The 12,454-nt window shown below is 52.5% G+C and overlaps 1 long non-coding RNA gene across 4 annotated transcripts; it reads left to right on the top strand.

Moving 5' to 3' along the window:
* The first annotated feature begins 1,502 nt into the window (after positions 1-1,502).
* Positions 1,503-4,823, top strand: LOC140405570 (uncharacterized). Of its 4 annotated transcripts, none has more exons than XR_011938660.1 (4): positions 1,503-1,601; positions 2,139-2,272; positions 2,608-2,714; positions 4,715-4,823. It is a non-coding gene; the product is annotated as an uncharacterized lncRNA (long non-coding RNA). The 4 variants fall into 4 exon arrangements; XR_011938659.1 differs by lacking the exon at positions 1,503-1,601 and adding an exon at positions 1,840-1,974; XR_011938661.1 differs by lacking the exon at positions 1,503-1,601 and adding an exon at positions 2,034-2,048.
* Positions 4,824-12,454: the final 7,631 nt, after the last annotated feature.

Raw genomic sequence — 12,454 nt, 5'->3', positions numbered from 1 at the left:
GGACACACAGAGAGTGTAGGACACACAGAGAGCGTGGGACACACAGAGAGCGAGGGACGCACAGAGAGCGAGGGACGCACAGAGAGCGAGGGACGCACAGAGAACGAGGGACGCACAGAACGAGGGACACACAGAGAGCGAGGGACGCAGAGAGAGCGAGGGACTCACAGAGAGCGAGGGACGCACAGAGAGCGAGGGACGCACAGAGAGCGAGGGACAAACAGAGTGCGAGGGCCAAACAGAGAGCGAGGGACAAACAGAGAGCGAGGGACACACTGAGAGCGAGGGACACACAGAGAGCGAGGGACACACAGAGAGCGAGGGACACACAGAGAGCGAGGGACACACCGAGAGCGAGGGACACGCAGCGAGCGATGGACACACAGAGAGCGAGGGACACACAGAGATCGAGGGACGCACAGAGAGCGAGGGACGCACAGAGAGTGAGGGGTACACAGAGAGTGAGGGGTACACAGAGAGCGAGGGACACAGCTAGAGCGAGGGACACAGCGAGACCGAGGGACACAGCGAGAGCGAGGGACACAGCGAGAGCGACGACACAGCAAGAGCGAGGGACACAGCGAGAGCGAGAGACACAGCGAGAGAAGGAGAGAGAGAGATAGAGTGATAGAAAGTGAGAGAGATGTACACAGTGAGCGAGAGTGGGACAAAGATGGAGGGACAGGGAGAGAGGGGGACAGAGAGAGGGGGGAACTTTTTGGGAGAGGGCGACAGAGAGAGTGACACAGAGAGAAAGATGTAGACAGTGAAAGAGAGGGATAGAGTGAGAGGACACTTTGAGAGCAACAGGGACACAGAGGGAGAGAGGGACAGAGAGAGGTGGGCACACGGAGAGAGTGAGGGATACACACAGAGAAAGAGGTACACAGCGGGTCAGGATCTGAGGTTTCGGGGACGTGAGTGGGTCAGGATGTGAGGGATAGGGGACATGAGGGTGTGATGGTGTGAGGGTGCCAGGACGTGAGGCAGTCAGGACATTAGGGTTATCAAACTGACCGTTTTCATTCAATCCAAATTGTTTCTTTATAAATTCTAATCTCAGGAATTGACATCAGAAGATTTCAGTGAAAAATCTGCCTGTGAACAACAAGTAAAATATGAAGTGAAACTTAGCAATAAGCTTTGTTTGTCTGGCCAGGAATCTTCTCTCTAAATGGAGCAGGAATGAAGTTGTGTTTAACTCACATTCTGTGATTTCTGGCTGGTTTTTACTCATTCTATGGAAAGCCTTCCTAAGGCGACAGACGAATGGTCATTCCCAACATGTCAGAAATTCAGAGGGAACAAATATCAAACAAAGACAGAAATAAGGACAGGACATTGTGAATCTGTGGCTGTCTGCTGAATTAACATAACCATCGACAGGACAAGTGTTACCTTTGCAGACACGGGAAACACACCGAGGGGGACATTCCTGACAGAAAGTCGGGGGTGGGGACTGCACACAGGTCACTGAAGAGATCTCTAGTCCAAACTGTTTCTAATCATTTCCCAATTCTATTTTAAATTATGATTCAATCCTATTGGGAGGGGAGTGAGTGAGAGAGAGATGTGGCAGATGCAGTATAACATGGATAAATGTGAGGTTATGCACTTGGGTAGAAAAAATAAGAACGTCCCTGTCTAATAATTACATTTAATCCAATTTTTTCCGGCCTGCTCAGTGAACATCACTGGTGTGGGGAAGGCCAAGGTTTAGCTGAAGTCACATTCTGTGTGTGTGGGGCTGAGCAGCAAGGAGATCAGCATCTCTTGTCACTCATTTACATGTCAATCGAGAGCTGTCCTCTGAGACAGACATTCCACACATGGCAGAGACTCGGGGTGGAGTCTGCTCACAGCTCACTGAGGATATATCTGTGTCTGAGGGACTTCAGTTCTCAAACCAAAAACCCACGACACTGAAAACATTACCCCTCTCTTCAGTGTGTGTGTGTGTGTGTGTGTCGCTGGGTGTGTCAATCTCTCTGTTTTGAGCTGTGCATTTTGGGTGTTGACATGTTGCTGATTGGCTCGAGATTAGAAATGTTGGACTCCTGTTGTGCTGTTTTGTATATTTTTTTTAAATGTCCCTGTTATTGTCTTTATAACCAATTTTATCTCCTTTTTTTCTCCAGAGGCATCTTTATTTGGAAAACTGGAAGGAGGTCGGGAATCCTGTGAGGAGGACGAGGGAGTGTGAATTCATCCCGAGGGAGCGCTGGCTGAGGCCTGTTCCGCAGGCTTCACCCGGGTTATTACCCTGACTGAGGTTTAATTTTAATATTGGAGGGATCAAAGAGAGTGAGGGAGGGAGACATAAATATGTATAAGAGGTACAGAGAGACAGCAAGAAACACAAGAGAAGGGGATTTTCACAGTAACTTCATTGCAGTATTAATGTAAGCCTAATTGTGATAATAAAAAGATTTTGAGTATTAATTGTCTCTCAATCTTTTTTAACCTCTGGTTGAAAGCTGTGACTTATTTGTATTCGGATGTTGCTGAGGAGTTGTAAAACTGAAAAGGGGACCCTGGGCTCTCGCTGTATTAAATAGTTTCAATCTTTTCCAGTGGTTTAGTTAATTTTCTCCCTCTTTTTCCCAGGAATTTGAATTTTGAAAGACTGTAATGTGAGCAGGAATCTTTGGACAAAGGCTATTCTCCAAAGGACAAGTGGATGGACTGAGGCCTACTCCACAGGCCGCACTCACGTGAGTTGTCTCTTTATTGCCTCCCCGGGCTTGCACTAAGACACAAACACATTAAACCTTTGGTGGGCGGCAAAGAGTAAAATACAAATCTGGAATATGAAGCTGTCTAATTTTGTTCCAAAATGACAGGGGATATATTAATTCTGAGCATCCCAGGGGTGGGGGGGGGGGTTTGCCAGGGGTGGGGGGGGGGGGGGGGGGGGCATTTCACTGTTTCAGCCAATCTCTGAAATCTGGTAGAGAGAGCGAGAGAAATCTCAGATCAGAAACTCTGAACTCAATTTTGAAAGTGGTCATCATTTGTTGGGCTCTCCCTGTGCACAGGTTGCCTGCAGAATTCACAAAATTAACGATAGTGGGGTCACTTTTAAAATGAATCCATTGACTGTAAAGTAATCTCGATTGCCCGGAATTAAAGTCCCTTAACTTGAAGCGGGTATAATTCTGGAATGAAGCCTGTGTTTTAGGCCGAGACACAAGTTTTTTTTTTAGAAAATACAGCACAGAACAGGCCCTTCGGCCCACGATGTTGTGCCGAACCTTTGTCCTAGATTAATCATAGATTATCATTGAATTTACAGTGCAGAAGGAGGCCATTCGGCCCTTTGAGTCTGCACCGGCTCTTGGAAAGAGCACCCTACCCAAGGTCAACACCTCCACCCAACACAAAGGGCAATTTTGGACACTAAGGGCAATTTTTCATGGCCAATCCACCTAACCTGCACATCTTTGGACTGTGGGAGGAAACCGGAGCACCCGGAGGAAACCCACGCAGACAAGGGGAGGATGTGCAGACTCCGCACAGACAGTGATCCAAGCCGGAATCGAACCTGGGACACTGGAGCTGTGAAGCAATTGTGCTATCCACAATGATACCGTGCTGCCCTTAAGAACAAATAAATCTACACTATATCATTTAACCGTAATCCATGTAACTATCCAATAGCTGCTTGAAGGTCCCGAATGTTTCCGATTCAACTACTTCCACAGGCAGTGCATTCCATGCCCCCACTACTCTCTGGGTAAAGAACCTACCTCTGACATCCCTCCTATATCTTCCACCTTTCACCTTAAATTTATGTCCCCTTGTAATGGTTTGTTCCACCCGGGGGAAAAGTCTCTGACTGTCTACTCTTATCTATTCCCCTGATCATCTTATAAACCTCTACCAAGTCGCCCCTCATCCTTCTCCGTTCTAATGAGAAAAGGCCTAGCACCCTCAACCTTTCCTCGTAAGACCTACTCTCCATTCCAGGCAACATCCTGGTAAAGTATGAGGGTGAAATTAAATTTGCAGGAGGTCATTTGAATTCAGTTTGCTGTGGTTATGAATGTTGGATTCCTGTGTGTGACCCTGTCTCTCTTTCTTTCTCCTTCCCAACTATTAGAATGAGAGTGAGAAAGAGAGAGAGAGTACAGAAAGAGTGTGGGGCTGGGGGGTAATGGAGATTAGAGAGAGGGAGAGGAGAAAGAAAGAGAGGGTGGAGGGAGAGGGAGGTCGTGAAAAAGAGAGGCTTTCTCTCCCTTTCTGTCTTCTTTCCATTCTTGCCTCTCTCTCTCTCTCTGTCTCCCCTGCTTTCTGCCTCTATCTGTCCATTTCTCTCCAGCTTTTTAGTGTCTCTTTAAACCTTTAATCGAAGAAAACCACCCCACAAACTGCAATGGGGAGTCTCATCACATCTTTCTGGGGATACCCTGATTAGGGAAATAAATAGAAATAAATGCTGGGAGGGTGATGAGGGATAACGAGGGAGACAGAAATATGAATGAGAGGGATAGAGAGACCGAATGAGATAGCGAGAGAGAGAGAGAAAGAGAAACACAAGGGAAGCGGGAACTATCTCTCAATCATTTTTATTCTGTGGTTTATAACTGAGATTATTGCAGGTGGATGTTGCTGAGAGTGTGTGTAACTGAGAGGGGGAATCTTGGCCTCTTGCTGTGCTACAAGTTTAAACATTTTCCTGCGTTTTAGTTAATTTTCTCCCTCTTTTCCTCAGGAATTTGAACTTTGAAGACTGCAATGCGACCAGGAATGTTTGGACAAAGGCTATTCTCCAGAGGACAAGTGGATGGACTGAGGCCTACTCCACAGGCTGCACTCACGTGAGTTGTCTCTTTATTGCTACCCCGGCCTTGCACTTAGACACAAACACATTAACCCTTTGATGGGCGGCAAAGAGTAAAATATAAATCTGGAATATGAAGCTGTCTAATTTTGTTCCAAAATAACAGGGGTTATATTAATTCTGAGCGTCCCGGGTATTTGTGGTGGGGTAGGGGATAGGGGGTAGGGGGCGGGGGGGGGGGGGATTTCACGGTTTCAGCCACTCTCTGCAACCTGGTAGCAAATGTAAACAACACTCAACACTGCCGACTGCACCTTCTGGGATCTTTGTGTGCCAATGGATTTCGTTTTAGAAAGGTTTTTCTTCATTTTAAGAGGCAGTTTAATTCTTTCAGAAACTGAAGGGACTTCTCCAGGGATGTTCCAATCCACACATGACACGGCGGTGGGGGTGGGGTTGTTAGGTGCAGTGGGGAATGGGGCACCCAGCAGGAGTGAGGGGGGAGGGAGGAAGGACAGTGTCCCATCGGTTAGGTCCAGATAGCTGCCACTGTGGGATCTTGCTGTTCACTCAGCAACAGTGACCACAACTCTGACAATAAAATAGCTCTCCCAGTGTTTGCGTGGGTTTCGCCCCCACAACCCAAAGATGTGCAGGCTCGGGGGACTGGCCACGCGGAATTGTCCCTGAATTGGAAAAAATGAATTGGGCACTCTAAATTTATAAAAATAAATAAATAAATCTACAGTCCCTACTTCTTTAAAAAAAACAATGAAATAGCTCACAGACTGCAAAGTGGGTTTGAAGGTCTCGAATGTTAAAGTTTTAAACTTGAGTGGTTGCGAACGAGGGAGTTAATGAACCCTTCCTGCTGCACTGACGGGATATTCAGCCAGATCTCATAGCCGCTGAGAGAGAAATCCACCATCAGAAACTCAGAACTCAATTTGGAAAGTGTCACCATTTTGGGGATCTCCCCGTGCACAAGTTGCCTGCAGAATTCCGGAAATGAAACAACAGTGGGGTCACTTTAATAATGAATCCATCGACTGTAAAGTAATCTCGAATTATAGTCCCTTAACATGAAGCGGGGATAATTCTGGAATAAAGCCTGTGTTTTAGGCCGAGATTTAAATGTGAGGGTGAAATGAAATTGACAGGGGGCCATTTGAATTCAGTTTGCTGTGGTAGTGATTGTTCGATTCCTGTGTGTGACCCTCTCAGTCTCTCCATCCCTTTCAGTCTCTCACCCTCTCAGTCTCTCACCCTCTCAGTCTCTCTCCCTCTCAATCTCTCACCCTCTCAGTCTCTCCTTCCCTCTCAGTCTCTCCCTCTCTGTCTCTCTCTTCCTCTCAGTCTCTCCCCCTCTCAGCCTCTCCCTCCCTCTCAATCTCTCACCCTCTCAGTCTCTCTCCCTCTCAGTCTCTCTCTCTCCCTCTCAGTCTCTCCCCCTCTCAGCCTCTCCCTCCCTCTCAATCTCTCAACCTCTCAGTCTCTCCCTCCCTCTCAGTCTCTCCCCCTCTCTCCCTCTCAGTCTCTCCCTCTCAGTCTCTCTCCCTCTCAGTCTCTCCCTCTCAGTCTCTCCCTCTCAGTCTCTCTCCCTCTCAGCCTCTCTCTCCCTCTCAGTCTCCCTCACCCTCTCAGTCTCCCTCACCCTCTCAGCCTCTCAATCCATCTCAGCCTCTCTCACCCTCTCAATCTCTCTCCCTCTCAGTCTCTCTCTCCCTCTCAGTCTCTCTCTCCCTCTCAGTCTCTCACCCTCTCAGTCTCGCACCCTCTCTCTCCCTCTCAGTCTCTCTCCCTCTCAATCTCTCACCCTCTCAGTCTCTCCCTCCCTCTCAGTCTCTCCCTCTCTCTCTCTCTCTCCCTCTCAGTCTCTCCCCCTCTCAGCCTCTCCCTCCCTCTCAATCTCTCACCCTCTCAGTCTCTCTCCCTCTCAGTCTCTCTCTCCCTCTCAGTCTCTCCCCCTCTCAGCCTCTCCCTCCCTCTGAATCTCTCACCCTCTCAGTCTCTCCCTCCCTCTCAGTCTCTCCCTCTCTCTCTCTCCCTCTCAGTCTCTCACCCTCTCAGTCTCTCCCTCTCAGTCTCTCTCCCTCTCAGCCTCTCTCTCCCTCTCAGCCTCTCTCTCCCTCTCAGCCTCTCTCACCTTCTCAATCTCTCTCCCTCAGTCTCTCTCTCCCTCTCAGTCTCTCTTCCTCTCAGCCTCTCTCTCCCTCTCAGTCTCCCTCACCCTCTCAGTCTCCCTCACCCTCTCAGCCTCTCTCTCCATCTCAGCCTCTCTCACCCTCTCAATCTCTCTCCCTCTCAGTCTCTCTCTCCCTCTCAGTCTCACTCACCCTCTCAGTCTCTCTCACCCTCTCAATCTCTCTCCCTCTCAGTCTCTCTCTCCCTCTCAGTCTCTCTCTCCCTCTCAGTCTCTCACCCTCTCAGTCTCTCACCCTCTCTCTCCCTCTCAGTCTCTCTCCCTCTCAGTCTCTCTCCCTCTCAATCTCTCACCCTCTCAGTCTCTCCCTCACTCTCAGTCTCTCCCTCTCTCTCTCGCTCTCCCTCTCAGTCTCTCCCCCTCTCAGTCTCTCCCTCCCTCTCAATCTCTCACCCTCTCAGTCTCTCTCCCTCTCAGTCTCTCTCTCTCCCTCTCAGTCTCTCCCCCTCTCAGCCTCTCCCTCCCTCTCAGTCTCTCACCCTCTCAGTCTCTCCCTCAGTCTCTCTCCCTCTCAGCCTCTCTCTCCCTCTCAGCCTCTCTCTCCCTCTCAGTCTCCCTCACCCTCTCAGCCTCTCTCTCCCTCTCAGCCTCTCTCACCCTCTCAATCTCTCTCCCTCTCAGTCTATCTCTCCCTCTCAGTCTCTCACCCTCTCAGTTTTCTTCCTCTCAGCCTCTCTCTCCCTCTCAGTCTCCCTCACCCTCTCAGCCTCTCTCTCCCTCTATGTCTCTCTCTCCCTCTCAGTCTCTCTCTCCCTCTCAATCTCTCTCCCTCTCAATCTCTCTCTCCCTCTCAATCTCTCTCTCCCTCTCAGCCTCTCTCTCCCTCTCAGACTCTCTCCCTCTCAGCCTCTCTCCCTCTCAGTCTCTCTCCCTCTCAATCTCTCTTCCTCTCAGCCTCTCTCACCCTCTCAGCCTCTCTCTCCCTCTCAGCCTCTCTCCCTCTCAGTCTCTCTCTCCCTCTCAGCCTCTCTCCCTCTCAGCCGCTCTCCCTCTCAGTCTCTCTCCCTCTCAGCCTCTCTCTCCCTCTCAGCCTCTCTCCCTCTCAGTCTCTCTCTCCCTCTCAGTCTCTCTCCCTCTCAGCCACTCTCTCCCTCTATGTCTCTCTCTCACTCTCAGCCTCACCCTCTCAGTCTCACCCTCTCAGTCTCTCTCACCCTCTGAATCTCTCTCCCTCTCAGTCTCTCACCCTCTCAGTCTCTCTCCCTCTCAGCCTCTCTCTCCCTCTCAGCCTCTCTCTCCCTCTCAGCCTCTCTCTCCCCCTCAGTCTCTCACCCTCTCTCCCTCTCAGCCTCTCTCTCCCCCTCAGTCTCTCACCCTCTCTCCCTCTCAGCCTCTCTCTCCCCCTCAGTCTCTCACCCTCTCTCCCTCTCAGCCTCTCTCCCTCAGTCTCTCTCCCTCTCAGCCTCTCTCTCCCTCGCAGTCTCTCTCCCTCTCAGCCTCTCTCCCTCTCAGTCTCTCTCACCCTCTCAGCCTCTCTCTCCCTCTCAGTCTCTCTCCCTCTCAGCCTCTCTCCCTCTCAGTCTCTCTCTCCCTCTCAGTCTATCTCACCCTCTCAGCCTCTCTCCCTCTCAGTCTCTCTCTCCCCCTCAGTCTCTCTCTCCCTCTCAGTCTCTCTCTCCCTCTCAGTCTCTCTCCCTCTCAGCCTCTCTCCCTCTCAGTCTCTCTCTCTCCCTCAGTCTCTCTCACCCTCTCAGCCTCTCTCCCTCTCAGCCTCGCTCCCTCTGTCTCTCTCCCTCTCAGTCTCTCTCTCCCCCTCAGTCTCTCTCAGTCTCTCTCTCCCTCTCAGTCACTCTCCTGTTCAGTCTCTCTCCCTCTCAGTCTCTCTCCCTCTCAGCCTCTCTCCCTCTCAGTCTCTCTCTCCCTCTCAGCCTCTCTCACCCTCTCAGTCTCTCTCCCTCTCAGTCTCTCTCCCTCTCAGCCTCTCTCCCTCTCAGTCTCTCTCCCTCTCAGTCTCTCTCTCCCTCTCAGCCTCTCTCCCTCTCAGTCTCTCTCCCTCTCAGTCTCTCTCTCCCACTCAGTCTCTCTCAGTCTCTCTCTCCCTCTCAGTCACTCTCCTGTTCAGTCTCTCTCCCTCTCAGTCTCTCTCCCTCTCAGCCTCTCTCCCTCTCAGTCTCTCTCCCTCTCAGTCTCTCTCCCTCTCAGCCTCTCTCCCTCTCAGTCTCTCTCCCTCTCAGTCTCTCTCTCCCTCTCAGCCTCTCTCCCTCTCAGTCTCTCTCCCTCTCAGTCTCTCCCCCTCTCAGTCTCTCACCCTCTCTCCCTCTCAGCCTCTCTCTCCCTCGCAGTCTCTCTCCCTCTCAGCCTCTCTCCCTCTCAGTCTCTCTCACCCTCTCAGTCTCTCTCTCCCTCTCAGTCTCTCTCTCCCTCTCAGTCTCTCTCCCTCTCAGTCTCTCTCCCTCTCAGCCTCTCTCCCTCTCAGTCTCTCTCGCCGTCCCAGCCTCCCTCACCCTCTCAGTCTCTCACCCTCTCAGTCACTCTCCCTCTCAGTCTCTCACCCTCTCAGTCTCTCTCCCTCTCAGCCTCTCTCCCTCTCAGCCTCTCTCCCTCTCAGTCTCTCTCCCTCTCAGTCTCTCTCTCCCTCTCAGCCTCTCTCCCTCTCAGTCTCTCTCCCTCTCAGTCTCTCCCCCTCTCAGTCTCTCACCCTCTCTCCCTCTCAGCCTCTCTCACCCTCTCAGTCACTCTCCCTCTCAGTCTCTCTCCGTCTCAGTCTGTCTCCCTCTCAGTCTCTCTCTCCCTCTCAGCCTCTCTCCCTCTCAGTCTCTCTCCCTCTCAGTCTCTCACCCTCTCTCCCTCTCAGTCTCTCTCTCCCTCTCAGCCTCTCTCACCCCCTCAGCCTCTCTCCCTCTCAGTCTCTCTCCCTCTCAGTCTCTCTCCCTCTCAGTCTCTCACCCTCTCTCCCTCTCAGTCTCTCTCTCCCTCTCAGCCTCTCTCACCCTCTCAGTCACTCTCCCTCTCAGTCTCTTTCCCTCTCAGTCTGTCTCCCTCTCAGTCTCTCTCCCTCTCAGCCTCTCTCCCTCTCAGTCTCTCTCCCTCTCAGTCTCTCTCTCCCTCTCAGCCTCTCTCCCTCTCAGTCTCTCTCCCTCTCAGTCTCTCTCTCCCCCTCAGTCTCTCTCAGTCTCTCTCTCCCTCTCAGTCTCTCTCTCCCTCTCAGTCACTCTCCTGCTCAGTCTCTCTCCCTCTCAGTCTCTCTCCCTCTCAGTCTCTCTCCCTCTCAGCCTCTCTCCCTCTCAGTCTCACTCTCCCTCTCAGTCTCTCTCTCCCTCTCAGCCTCTCTCCCTCAGTCTCTCTCCCTCTCAGCCTCTCTCCCTCTCAGTCTCTCTCACCCTCTCAGCCTCTCTCCCTCTCAGTCTCTCTCCCTCTCAGCCTCTCTCCCTCTCAGTCTCTCTCTCCCCCTCAGTCTCTCTCAGTCTCTCTCTCCCTCTCAGTCTCTCTCTCCCTCTCAGTCACTCTCCCGCTCAGTCTCTCTCCCTCTCAGTCTCTCTCCCTCTCAGTCTCTCTCCCTCTCAGTCTCTCTCTCCCTCTCAGTCTCTCTCCCTCTCAATCTCTCTTCCTCTCAGCCTCTCTCACCCTCTCAGCCTCTCTCTCCCTCTCAGCCTCTCTCCCTCTCTGTCTCTCGCCCTCTCCGTCTCTCTCTCACTCTCAGTCTCTCTCCCTCTCAGTCTCTCTCACCCTCTCAATCTCTCTCCCTCTCAGCCTCTCTCTCCCTCTCAGCCTCTCTCTCCCTCTCAGCCTCTCTCCCTCTCAGTCTCTCTCTCCCTCTCAGCCTCTTTCTCCCTCTCAGTCTCTCTCTCCCTCTCAGTCTCTCTCTCCCTCGCAGTCTCTCTCCCTCTCAGTCTCTCTCCCTCTCAGTCTCTCACCCCCTCAGCCTCTCTCTCCCTCTCAGTCTCTCTCTCCCTCTCAGTCTCTCTCCCTCTCTGTCTCTCACCCTCTCAGCCTCTCTCCCTCTCAGTCTCTCTCACCCTCTCTGTCTCTCTCCCTCTCAGTCTCTCTCCCTCTCTGTCTCTCTCCCTCTCAGTCTCTCACCCTCTCAGCCTCTCTCCCTCTCAGTCTCTCTCACCCTCTCAGCCTCTCTCCCTCTCAGTCTCTCTCCCTCTCAGTCTCTCTCTCCCCCTCAGTCTCTCTCAGTCTCTCTCACCCTCTCAGCCTCTCTCACCCCCTCAGCCTCTCTCTCCCTCTCAGTCTCTCTCTCCCTCTCAGCCTCTCTCCCTCTCAGTCTCTCTCTCCCTCTCAGCCTCTCTCCCTCTCAGTCTCTCTCCCTCTCAGTCTCTCTCACCCTCTCAGTCTCTCTCTCCCTCGCAGTCTCTCTCCCTCTCAGTCTCTCTCCCTCTCAGTCTCTCTCACCCTCTCAGTCTCTCTCTCCCTCTCAGCCTCTCTCCCTCTCAGTCTCTCTCTCCCTCTCAGCCTCTCTCCCTCTCAGTCTCTCTCCCTCTCAGTCTCTCTCCCTCTCAGCCACTCTCCCTCTCAGTCTCTCTCCCTCTCAGTCTCTCTCTCCCTCTCAGTCTCTCTCTCCCTCTCAGCCTCTCTCCCTCTCAGTCTCTCTCCCTCTCAGTCTCTCTCACCCTCTCAGTCTCTCTCTCCCTCGCAGTCTCTCTCCCTCTCAGTCTCTCTCCCTCTCAGTCTCTCTCACCCTCTCAGTCTCTCTCTCCCTCTCAGCCTCTCTCCCTCTCAGTCTCTCTCTCCCTCTCAGCCTCTCTCCCTCTCAGTCTCTCTCCCTCTCAATCTCTCTCTCCCTCTCAGCCTTGCTCCCTCTCAGTCTCTCTCTCCCTCTCAGTCTCTCTCACCCTCTCAGTCTCTCTCTCCCTCTCAGCCTCTCTCCCTCTCAGGCTCTCTCTCCCTCTCAGCCTCTCTCCCTCTCAGTCTCTCCCTCTCAGTCTCTCTCCCTCTCAGTCTCTCTCTCCCTCTCAGTCTCTCACCCTCTCAGTCTCTCTCCCTCTCAGTCTCTCTCTCCCCCTCAGTCTCTCTCAGTCTCTCTCTCCCTCTCAGTCTCTCTCTCCCTCTGTCTCTCTCCCTCTCAGTCTCTCTCCCTCTCAGTCTCTCTCTCCCTCTCAGCCTCTCTCCCTCTCAGCCTCTCTCTCCCTCTCAGTCACTCTACTGCTCAGTCTCTCTCCCTCTCAGTCTCTCTCTCCCTCTCAGTCTCTCTCCCTCTCAACCTCTCTCCCTCTCAGTCTCTCTCTCCCTCTCAGCCTCTCTCCCTCTCAGTCTCTCTCTCCCTCTCAGCCTCTCTCCCTCTCAGTCTCTCTCCCTCTCAGTCTCTCTCCCTCTCAGTCTCTCTCCCTCTCAGTCTCTCTCTCCCTCTCAGCCTCTCTCCCTCTCAGTCTCTCTCCCTCTCAGTCTCTCTCTCCCTCTCAGCCTCTCTCCCTCTCAGTCCCTCTCCCTCTCAGTCCCTCTCCCTCAGTTCCTCTCCCTCTCAGTCTCTCTCTCCCTCTCAGTCTCTCTCCCTCTCAGCCTCTCTCCCTCTCAGTCTGTCTCTC

Source organism: Scyliorhinus torazame, unplaced genomic scaffold (assembly GCF_047496885.1).
Source record: "Scyliorhinus torazame isolate Kashiwa2021f unplaced genomic scaffold, sScyTor2.1 scaffold_81, whole genome shotgun sequence".
Taxonomy (NCBI): Eukaryota; Metazoa; Chordata; class Chondrichthyes; order Carcharhiniformes; family Scyliorhinidae; genus Scyliorhinus; species Scyliorhinus torazame.
This window is presented reverse-complemented; position numbering and strand designations above follow the sequence as displayed.